General features: G+C 34.6%; 1 long non-coding RNA gene across 1 annotated transcript; it reads right to left on the bottom strand.

The window, feature by feature from the left end:
- Positions 1 to 8,452: 8,452 nt before the first annotated feature.
- Positions 8,453 to 9,076, bottom strand: LOC146907812 (uncharacterized). Its single transcript, XR_015019561.1, has 2 exons — positions 8,870 to 9,076; positions 8,453 to 8,714 (listed from the first exon to the last, which is right to left on the bottom strand). It is a non-coding gene; the product is annotated as an uncharacterized LOC146907812 (long non-coding RNA).
- Positions 9,077 to 9,866: the final 790 nt, after the last annotated feature.

Genomic DNA, 9,866 nt, shown 5'->3' with positions numbered 1-9,866 from the left:
TGGATATCATGTCAGATCTACAATGTACTGAGATATGCAGAGCCAAGTTGTGGTGTTTCCCTGCTTCGGGGAGTTCATCGTCACCAAACCCCAAGTTGTTGCAGGCGGTAATATTACTCACTATTCCATCGAACTGATCCACAGAGACTTCATGGTCAACATAAGCTTGTTCTAGTACTTTCATTAACATTTTCCTGTGAGCTTCTGAGCTCAAGAGCAGAGACAGGATGGATATCTTTGACGGGGTTTGCAGCAGCTGGTCAACAATTTTATAATCGCTCTTCTTGATGAGCCTCAAAATCTCGTCCAGATTAGACTCTTCAATGGGCTGGCCCGAGGGGCTGGCATTCTCTTCCTCAAGGCTAGCCATGTTTCTTCTCTTGTGAAATCTTGTTTGATGAACTCTATCTGGTTGGTAAACTTTACGAGCACGAGCCACTTTTCAGACTGTGGCGGACAAAACCAGGAGGCAATGAGCACGAGAAGCCATTTGTGACCGATGAATGATGCATATGATGCATGATATGCAAATGCAAAAAGACTCTTTTTTGTCAGAGGACTTTGTCAAAGTGGTTGTGAACAACACGGAGAAACACGGTTTTATTTGAAGATCTTGAGCAAAACTAGAAGTTTAGTTGAGATGGTATCACTTGGTGTTCACATCCGTGATGTTCAAAAGATGACTTGTCTAAGTCCTCCGATAAATGCATGGAAAAAAAGTTTATGCATGTATGCATGAATGCATGATTATGTTCAAGTTCGGAGAAAACATGGTGGGTTGAAGTTCAAAGTCGAGGAGTCATGGGTGGACACGGTGTCCGGTGAATCTAGGGCTTTAGGAAATAGTAACCGGGTTCTAAAAAGGTTCCCAAGTTGCAACCTCTCCGACGTATATCACGGTGTCACGAGACAAACACTCGCTCCATGATTATCCGTGGAAGGTCTAACTTGAGTGTAGTATCGCGTGACGACTAAAACTCGAGACAACACTCGGTTTAGCCTCCGCACTACGTCCTAGAAAATGGCCATGGATGGGTTTGGTTATCTACGGTTCATAGCGTCATAGATCAATTAGAAGCAAAGTGCCTAAACGCGACAACACGCGCCGACAACATCACCCCCAAAATGCCTTAGCTATGTGGGATTGATCGCATAATCCAAAATACGAGGCAACCCCCGGAATGAATTGTCGATTATATCCCTCCTAAATCCTAAGTTCACTCAGCCCGGGTGCAGGACTTTTGATATTCTCACCCCACACGTTTGCAAGAAATTAAACATTTATTCACATAGGAAAGCAAGTAAAAGAAACAAGTAAAGAGAGCGCAAGCGTGGAAATAAAGACTAGGCGTAACTCTCGAATCTCCCCAGTGAAGTCGCCAGCTGTTTTATCTTGGTTTTCGGGTGTCAAACATTGATTACGTTTGACCCTTTTAACCGGTGATATCTTATTTTTTTCTTGGGAAGGGAAAAAGTAAGCAAAACCCTTGAGAATCGAGGTCCGGGAGTTGTTTTCGCTATGGGAAGGTGTTAGGCACCCATAACGACTATAGTATCCTATAGGAACCGTCTTTAACTTCTACGCGTGCGCTTTATTTTTAAATGCTATTTTGAAAGTGTTTATTTAAGCCTAAGAGTTTCTAAGTGAAGAATTGGAGGGAGAAGAATGTGTTTGAATTTTTATTTTATTTGAATTGAAGGAATTTTGATTCCTTGCCTACGTACCCGTTTAAGGGATCAAATCCACCGTAGTTCTCTTTCAAAAAATGTTTTTGTTTTTGTTGGTTGATTTTAAGTTTGAAAATTGGATTTTGAAGAATAGAAAGAGAGGCCTTAAAGGCATGAGATTAGAAAAAAGTGAGGTGAAATTTAGTCATTTGCAAAATACGGTCTAAGTATGATTAAAATTCATTAAGTTTTTATTTAAGAAAAGAAAAGGAAAATTCAATGGGATTTTGATCCCAAGGTTTATTTTGAAAATGGTTGGAGTGAAATTTGTTCAAGTTTTTTGGAAAATGATTTTTCTAAGTATAAAGCCTAAACATTCATCTAAACATACAATCCTAGACATACATCTAAACATGCATATTCTAGCTATATACCTAAAGTGGTGTGTGTGCATGTGTCGGTGCTTGTGTCGGTGTACATTATTAGAGTCCATTGTCCTTTACATCATGCCCTAGTTTACATTCTATGGTCTTGCAAGGAATTTAAAAAATGCATAAGAAAAATATTACAAAATTCCTAAGTTTTACATTCTAATTTTTGGTGAAACTTAAAAGTGCAAGAAATAAGATGGAGGAGGAGATGAAGTATGGAATGCTTATGAATGAAACATGAAACAAAGAGATTAGCAATACAAGATATAGTATGGAAAATAAAGCAAGTAGAAATTCCATAACAAAATGAGCAAAATTTAACCAAAAAGTAACAAAACTTTAGCCAAAAAATGGAAAAAATGGACTTGAAGAATTACCATAACATCAAGGCAAATTTAAGACTTAAAATTCTCATATCAATGGTAATTTTCACATGGTTCATTTCAGCCACATTATGAGAATTATAAGGACAAATATGAGCCAAGACCTATAGTGCATTTTCAAATCCACTTTACACATTATTTCTCATGGTAATAATACACATTACTTATGAAACAAGAAAATCACAATTTGCACTTTCAAAACAGCCAAACAAACACAATTTTCAGAAGTACACACATTACACATTTGCATATTAAGTATTCAATACAATGTGGCAAAATATTAGAATCAAAAGCATACAAAGATTTCACAAAAATTGACAAGTGACACAAAATCACAAGGGAATTCTACATAAACTCTTATCATTTTTTTTTGACATGCCAAAATATCACAAGAAACAAGTTTCAAGCATCAAAAATAATTGCAAGAGAGTTCACAAATTTTTGGAAGTTTTTAACAAGATTTTAACAAAAAAATGGAAAAAGAATTGAATTAACAAAGAACAAATTATTTCCTCATAGCTTTGATCAATGTTTAACATGTGAACACATCAAGATTCATCAAAAATATCAAGAAAATCATTGGACAATTTTTAGGAATTTTTTTAAAAGGCTTTTGGCATCACAGGGGTGTAATTAGCAAGAAATTAACTAAAACATACAGAAAAGGGGGGTGTAAACAGCATACTGGAAAAAATGAAGCATTTTGGGCTGCAGGATGGGACCAAGGAAAGTTGGACCGGTTCAGGAACGGGTCGGTTCAACCGAACCGGTCCAACAAGAATAGCATATAGCAGCGCTGCTGCTCTTTCCTTTTCCTTTCATTCATTCTTTTTTCACCAAAAACATGTTCATGCTCAAAGTTCCCACAACACATAGATCAAACATTCAAATTCAGCACTTTTGAAAACAAATTCTTGAATGAAAATCACAACAAGGAAAGGATTAACATGATTACCTCTTACACAAATTGGAGAATACTTCTTGCTTGCTTTGCCGGTTCTTCCTTCTTCTTCGTATGGTCCGATTCGTTCTTCTTCCCCTTTCACGAACAAGAAGCCATGCAAATTCCTTCTTCTCTTTCCGGTTCGCTTCTCTTCAAATCTGTTCGGACTTGTTGTAGTTGGTATTGTTTGAATCCGACGAGTTTGAATGAACGTGGTGTGGTGTTTGTGAGAGGAAAACGAAATTGAATTTGTTGTGATTTGAGATGTTTGAGTGTAAATCTGAGTGTTGTTAATCGTTTTTGGATTAATTTGTGAATTGGTGATGAATTTGTGGAGGTTTGAGGTTGTAGAGGATGAAGATTGTGGTGGTTTATGGTTGTTGGAGAGAGGTTGAAGATGAAGTTGAGGTGGTTATGGAGGTTTGTTATGGTGGAGATGAGTTAGTTAGGGTGGTGGAAGTTGGTTAGAGATGAGAAAAGTGGTGGTTGAAAGTTGGTTGTGGTGGTGGAAGTGGTGGAGGAGTGGCCACGTGAGAGAGGGCAAAAAAGAGGGAAGAAAGAAATTGATTTTTATATTTTGGGATTTTTTGTGGAAAAATGATTGAAAAAATGAGTGGACTTTGACCATGACTTTGACTTATATAGGTTAGCTCATTGGCCTTGGACCAATGACTGGCTGCCACATGGCACTGGACTTGTAACAAACTCTTATGGACCAATAGCATTTGGACACATGGCACTTGGACTCTAACAAACTTAAAAAGGGATTAAAATGTAAATAATAAAAGTGCGAGGACTAAAATGAAAATTAAAACTAAAATTGAATTGAAAAAGTAAACTGAAAATTAACGTAAAACGAGACGATTAAAAACAACAAAACAGATTAAAACGAATCAGAAATATTATGTGAAATGACCAAAACGCCCCTAGGGACTAAAATGACTCGAAACGACTCAAATGCAATTTTAAAATGATTTCTTAACAAGGGATTAAAACAAGAGTTCATACAAGCGAATTAAAAGACTCAGAGATAATTTTTTAGAATTTAAACAGGGTTTTAACACATGAAAAGACTAAAATGCCCCTAGGGGCAAAACTGACTCAAAATGACTTCAAATGCGATTTAAAAAGGATTTTGAACAAGGAATTTAAGCAAAAGTTTATTTAAACTAATTTGATAGACTCAGAGACAGTTTTTTTAAAATTTGAACAGAGTTTTAACACATGAAAAGACTAAAATGCCCCTAGGGGCAAAACTGACCCAAAATGACTTCAAATGCAAATTTTGAACTGGGTTTTGTCATAGGATGAAACAGAGACTTATTCAAACTACTTGAAAGGACTCAAACAAATTTTTAAAAGACTGAAAGAAATTTTGACATAGGAAATGACTAAACTGCCCTTTTTCATGGATTTTGCAAATAATATTGAAATAGAATGCAGAGAAGGATGTAATTGATCAGAGACATATCAAATGACTTATAATGCAAGAAAAGAAGAATTGAGTTGGTATTTTTAGGTCCAAAATTAGGGTATAACAGAATGCTCATGATTGAATGAAACATGCAATGAAAATGTTAGTAGATTAAGGCATAAAATGAAATGTAAGTAAGTAAAATTGGCTTAGTAAAACAACCCAAAACAACCATAAAAGAGATAACCAACCTTAACAAAAAGTAGTAAAATATACCTAAGAATTCATCACAATAATGAGGCAAGTGCTATAGTCTTTTAATTCTCACATTATGACATTTTCCAAAGGTTTTATTTCCATTATAATCATGAGAATCAAAGACAAGTACCAAGCCAAGACATCATGACACATTCATAGGCCTATTTTACACTTTATTCACATGCTAAAGTATTCACCTAACTTGTAAAACAAGAAATTCACAAATCAAATCACAAAACAATGAAGAACAGCACCAAACCAGAGACATATACATTGTAAATTCCTATATCAAGAAACAATATATCATAGCAAAATTTTAGGATCAAGAACATGTAAAACTTCACAAAAAAAATTTTTAAAAAAAAAGGTAAACAATTAACAAGAAATATCACACATATTTTCCATCAGGTTTTAACATGTAACAACATCACAAAAATATCAAGAAAATGGTCAAGAGCACATGGAAATATTTTTAGGAATTTTTACTAGAATTTTTAGGCAAGGCAGTGGTGTAAAAATCAAAACACAGTGTCAGAATAGTGAAAAAACAAGAAACAATGAAGCTGCAACGAAATAAAGGCCCAAGCCCAAGGCTAATGCTGGGTCTGGATCATCCAAGTGCCTCAAAGGCGTTGGATTGATCCAACACCACCAAAACCCTAGATCTAAGGGCTAAAAACACGCAGATCATGGTAAGGGAAAGCAGGCACACTGAACAGGCAAATCTGCGCCGCACACGTCATCATCAAGTAAGTTAAACGGTCAAGATCAAGGAAAAGGCTGAACCAAGGGTAAACCGGACTGGTCCACGTGAACCGGTCCGGTTTACGTTCTATATATACAAATAAACCGGTTTCTTCCCCATTCCACACTCTCCTTTCTCTCACTAAACCTCTCTTAGAGAGAGGAGCTCTGCAATTCTCTTCTTCTTCTCCGACGAGAAAGATTTCTCCGGTACGGTTGCCGGCGACGGTTTCCGTCACCGGAGAGTCAAAACTTAACCGATCTTGCATTTTTTTACATCGTTCTCTTCGTCTCTCTCTCCTCTCTTAGAATATGTAACTCTTTTTCTTAAAAACTCTCAAATAAAAACTAGATCTACACTTTTTTGAATCGGAGAAAAACTTTTTCAAAAGAAAGAGAGAGAGGAGAACGATGATACCTCAGTTTTAATCGGAGATTTGGAACAAGAATCACGTCGGAGAACTTGAAATCTTCTTTGAATCGGTGAGTTTCTTTGAATCTTCTTTTCACCGAAAATAAATCGGTGAAATCCTCTCTGTCGTTACTGGTTTTGATTTTTCTTCTTCTCAACTCGAAGTTCTCCGATTCAAAGTTGCTTCGATCCTTCTTCTTCTCAACTCCAAGTTCTCTTTGTGATCGTGATGAATTCGTCCCTGTGGTTGACGAATTCTCGCTGGAATTGCAAGGAGAACGGTTCGATGATGATGATTATGCAAAGAATCACTGAGAACTGAAGCAAATTGCTTCAATTTTATGATGAATTTTGGTTCTGGGGATTCTAGGGTTTCGAACTGTTCTTCATGTTCTTGTTGATTTTCTGGATTTGATCTCTGATTTTGGAGAGAGAATGTGGAATGGTGTTTTTGGTGATCTTTGATGAGTTGGCGCGTTTGGAATGGTTCCGTTACTGTATTGAATGATGTGGCCTATTTATAGGCTGCCAAGTGTGATGTTGGACCAATGAATTGCTGACATGTGGACATAGGCTTAGTTGGCTTCGGCCTTGCTGAGTTTATGACTTGAGGGCCCTTCTGCAATTTTTGAAAGTTCATGGACCAATCTGCAAATAACTAAAAAGGACCAAAAAAATAAACTGGACAAAAGGACTTAATTGCAATTGACCTAAAATAAAAGTTTGACCTGGAAGGACTAAAACCTAAATAATAAAAAAAATGAAAAGGGACTAAAGTGCAATTTTGAAAGCCTAAAGGACTGAAATGCAATTTTAGAAACTTTTGAGGACTTAAAAAAAACTAAAATAAAATTGGACTAAAATTGGTAATTTGACTAAACGTAAAGTGAAACGATTAAAACTGACAAAACGGACTAAAATGAACCAACTACCTAAATGAGGTACTTTAAAGTAACCTCTCTCTGTCGAAATTTCGTGTGAAATGACCAAAATGCCCCTGGGGCTAAAACGACTAAAAATGACTCAGATGCAAATTAAAAAATGGATTTTTAACAGGGAATTGAAACAAAAGTTTATTTAAACCAATTTGAAAGACTCAGAGACAATTTTTAAGATTTGAACAGAGTTTTGACACTTGAAAAGACTAAAATGCCCCTAGGGGCAAAACTGACTCAAAATGACTTCAAATGCAATTTTTAAAATGGATTTTGACATAGAATGAAACAGAGACTTATTCAAACTACTTGAAAGGACTCAAACAAAATTTTAAAAGACTGGAAGAAATTTTGACATAGGAAATGACTAAAATACCCTTACATGTGAATTTTGCAAATAACATTGAAATAAAATGCAGAGAAAGATGTAATTGATCAGAGCTAGTTCAAATGGCTTGAAATACAAGAAAAGAAGAATTGAGTTGGTATTTTTAGGTCCAAAATTAGGGTATAACAGCTGCCCCTATTTAAGTTTCTTTGTCCGGAGAGTCAAGAGACGAAGTCTTAGAGTTGACGGGACGAAGATACTTAAATATTAACATTTGCACTGCTTTTGGACATAAAAATACGTTTTCAGATTTTCAAAAATATGAATGTAATGCAATACTTTGATTATGAATGCAAGACAAACGACTGGAGTCCATGGAACATGTCATGTCACTGGGGATTCAGACGGACATTGACAGGGTGGACAAACCAGGGGATAAAAAGGAGGTACAAGCTGTTCTTTGGATCGAACTAGCCACTCACTACTACAAAAATGGGCTTATATAGCGCTTTTTTTTGGCTTTAGGTAGCGCTTTTGAAGCGCTATTGTACATGGCGCTGGTAAAGGTAATATAGCGCTTTTTTTTCTGTATAAAGCGCTAGCTATAGCAGGGTTTATATAGCGCTTTATGTCAAAAAGTGCTAGCAAAGGTTCTCCTTAGATAGCGCTTTCAAAAATAAACGTCATCTAAGACAAGTTTAAAAACAGCATTTTTGTTTTAAAAGCTCTATGTAACAATAGGTTTAGATAACACTTTATAAAGGAAAAAAAGCGCTAGGAAAAGCATTTATTTTATTTTATTTTTGTCAAAAAAAATTCCTTTCCAGATAGCGTTTTTTTTATTAATTTAAAGTAATATATATATATATATATATATATATATATAAAAAGTCTGAAATTTAAAGGGAAATGTATATAATTTAGGCACATTATAATTGAGACTATTATTTATCAAATAAAACATAACCATATCATAAAAAATGTATGTATATATATAGCATAAAAGTCAGAAATGTATAGCCTCTAATATGGTAACATGGATATCTCTAAGAGTTACAACTAATTAGTTGACATAAAGATCAAAATCTTCTATGGTATCATGCAGTCTTCATCTATCTTCTTGGTCTTCTCAACATTTTTATCCAAAACAAGCATGCAAATCATCATTCATTTCCAAATTTCGTTCACTCTCCTCCACCTGAATATATACCAGAAAACGCCATTAAGCAACAACGCTATACTATATTAGAGATAAATTGAAAGTACTACTGATCATGAGTACAAATTAAAGCAAGATTATAAATTAAAACAACTACCACTTCTAGCAAATATATTTAGAAACATTAAACTCACCTTATTATAAAAAAAAATCATATAACTTTTAGGCTGATCATGAACCGACACCATTCTTCTTAGATTTCTATTAGTTTATCTTTTGAGTATGTCACACACTTGAAACCATCAATGTACTGTATATATTATAACATTAAAAATAACCATGTTACTTAATAAACTTAATTATACATAGATATTATACTTTAATATAAAAAAAACATACCAACTTTGGGATCTCATTCAGTTTTGAAATGAGAATATCTTTCATAAACCTCATCACAAAGTATCCGACATCTATACCATTTTCTTGGCGAGGACACTACAAAAAATAAAATAATAAGTAATTGTATAAGTTAGTTTATTTGGTATGCCATGTAGAAGTCACGATGGACGATTATGGAATTGATTAGTAGGTTATACAAAAGGCATATGCATAGTGTATATCATATTATCACATCATTCAATTAGTTTATTAGAAAATAATTCTAGTCACACACAAAAAGTGTTATTGTTTATATATATATAAAAAAAAAAAAATATTTGAACCAAAAGAAAAATTATTCATCTTACTGGTTGTGTAGAGTTTAATTAAACCCAAAATCTTTAATAAACAATTGTCAAATTTCAGTAATTATTCATCAAACAAAAATTTTTAATTTTCGATTGTCAAATTCATCCTAATCACTAACAGTGCAGTCTTAAATTTAGTTTGAACCTTGAAAACCTAAAATATCCAGATGAAAATATGAAAAAATTAAAGAATATTTGAGTTAAATTGAGGTAAGGAAAGAATGAAGATGGTACCTGAGATGAAGAATTGAGTATTGAAAAAGATGTAACCAGACGACGGCAGTGAAGATATGATGTACCGCAATTAAGAGTGAGATAGAGGTGGTTGTTCTGGAATGAATCGAAAGAGACGGTTATGGTTTTGGAATAGATCGAAGGAATCGAGTGATGGTGATGAATGAATTGATAGATATAGGTGGTTTGCGATGAATGAATCGATAGAGGT

Source organism: Medicago sativa, chromosome 7, assembly GCF_051527215.1.
Source record: "Medicago sativa cultivar Bolivia chromosome 7, Bolivia_mono, whole genome shotgun sequence".
Taxonomy (NCBI): domain Eukaryota; kingdom Viridiplantae; phylum Streptophyta; class Magnoliopsida; order Fabales; family Fabaceae; genus Medicago; species Medicago sativa.
The sequence above is the reverse complement of the archived record's forward strand: the minus strand, read 5'-3'. Positions and strand labels throughout refer to the sequence as shown.